The sequence below is a fragment of the Rhagoletis pomonella genome, unplaced genomic scaffold (assembly GCF_013731165.1).
Source record: "Rhagoletis pomonella isolate Grant_MI unplaced genomic scaffold, Rhpom_1.0 Rhpom_scaffold_00006, whole genome shotgun sequence".
NCBI lineage: Eukaryota > Metazoa > Arthropoda > Insecta > Diptera > Tephritidae > Rhagoletis > Rhagoletis pomonella.
The window spans coordinates 60,050,854-60,053,065 of NW_023458560.1; positions in this window are offsets into that span (position 1 = coordinate 60,050,854).

Here is a 2,212-nt window from a genome sequence, read left to right on the forward strand (position 1 = left end):
GATAGATGAAACAGCTAGTCGCTAGATTGCAAGTCCCCTCGAAACTGAAGCTATAATGTCTATGTACTAAACGGCAGGAAAAAATTTGGTTGCTATCTATGAAATGTTGTCCCTGTTTTGGTATATCGTGTCGAATGTTTTACTTTGCCAATTTAGTGACCAAGGCTTCGATTTCCAGAGCAGCACAGTGTCATCCCAATTAGAGGCGGATTCCAAGAAACACGAGCTAAGTGATGTAGTCGGAATGAGTCTAAATGTGAATACAATAAAATGCTACCAATATTATCTTCTCAAGAAAGGGATGGAAATAGTAAACGAACCATTTCTTCTGCGGTGAAAATACAGTTTTGCAAAGAAATTACGAAAACTTCGCATGGAACCCATAGAATAGCAACTCGATATGTACCCGCCAAAATCGTATAGGCAGAAACTGGTACACCAAACCAATGCATGAAGAAAACGTGGATGAAATTCCCATAAATAGTTTAATGCCCGGTTTCACCAATCAATTTTACAACTTATCAGACTTTTTCGAACAAAATTGTGTCATTTTACATTTTGACGGGCTGATAACTTTAGAATTGATTAGTGGTGGATTGGGAAGAGTACACTGGCTGCAAGGTGGCTTTTTATGCTGGGTTTTATCTGCGAGAATGCGAGATGTATGTATCTCCACTGCTAATTTATATCCCGCCGGTAAGGAGTTGCTTAAGAAGGATTGAGAGGCGATTGTGAAATTTCTGTTGTAATGTCGGGTCCTCGTCGCAGTGTTAAAATAATAGCCTATACTCCAAAAACCTGCTTGACCACCAGAGGTGTTAAAGAATGCAATCATTTTTAACTAAATTATTCATTTCATTGAAGGCCCAAGTGATTGCAATAATTTTTGTTAGTCCTGACTAAGACTAAAAAAATATTAGTCTTCAATTTTTTTTATTTATTTATGATTCATAAATAATTTTTTAGTCATTTCTTGTTAGTCATTTGATTTCAGCCATTGGAGAGCATTCTTTTGGTCACTTTTTGTTAGTCATTTGATTTCAGCCATTGGATTGAATTCTTTTGCAATACTTTGAATTTTTTTTCAGGGACCGAGAACGTATTCCGGTTTTTGTTTAGTTCTGCATGAGAACAATAGGTAATGTCAAAAAATGTGAACAAAACTCTCGGGAACGTTCTCAATAAGAACAGAATGAGAGCGAACGTTTCGGGAACGTTTTCAATGAGAGCGAAAGTACCGAGAACATTTTCAAGGAGGATCAAATTTACCGAAATTACTTTGCTCGACCGGTACCCGATCGGCGATTATATTTTTATGAGAAGCTATTTTTCATGGCAGAAATACACTCGGAGGTTTGCTATTGCCTGTCGAGGGGCAACCACTATTAGAAAAAACAATTTTTTTGTTTTTTTATTTTTTTATGTTGGGTTAAACCGGGCTTGAACCCAGCTAACCACTACACCACAGCGGCCGCTTCTTAATACTCGTACATTTTTCTCGAAAGTTTGCAGCCGTCTTTCTAGTGAAACTAATTGCTCAAACTCTTTTGAGATTGCAGTCAATCTGATAAACCAATCTTAAAAAGAACAGTTATATCCCCAACCCAACAGGTCTAAGCAAAATGACAACAAAATCGCTCAGGACTAACGAAGTAGGTAAACTCTTTTTAAGGAATGGGTAGTTTTATAAGGAAGTGATAAGGCAAAATGGAAACTAAAAATGGAAGGAATATAATTTCCCTTACTACATGACACACTTTTCGCATGAATATGTAGGAGTTGCTAAAAAAATGCGCACACTAATAACCGCAAGGACTCTGCATTGGCCACCACTCCAAATTTAGTGTTCTATGCCCACGAGCAACGAATGACAGCAGTTAAAATGCATTTAGTTCGTAAGTCAGTCAATGGATGGTCAATTTCAACGTGCATACTCTGCAGCGGGTTCGGAGACAATTGCCGCTTTCGTACTAGTTACATTACTAGTTCCAATAGCATCCCTGCAGGGAAAGCTACTAGTTGTAAACTAGAATTCTACCGGTTTGCGTTTCAGCCGAACTAGTTCACGTTCTATCCTTTTTCAATGTTAGCGACTGGTATTTTTAACATTGCGATGTCCTACGAGATGTCAATTGTCAGGCTATGCATCAGCATCTACTAGTATAAATACTAGAAGGATCATACCAGTTGATAAGATAGTCTGCCAATTCAT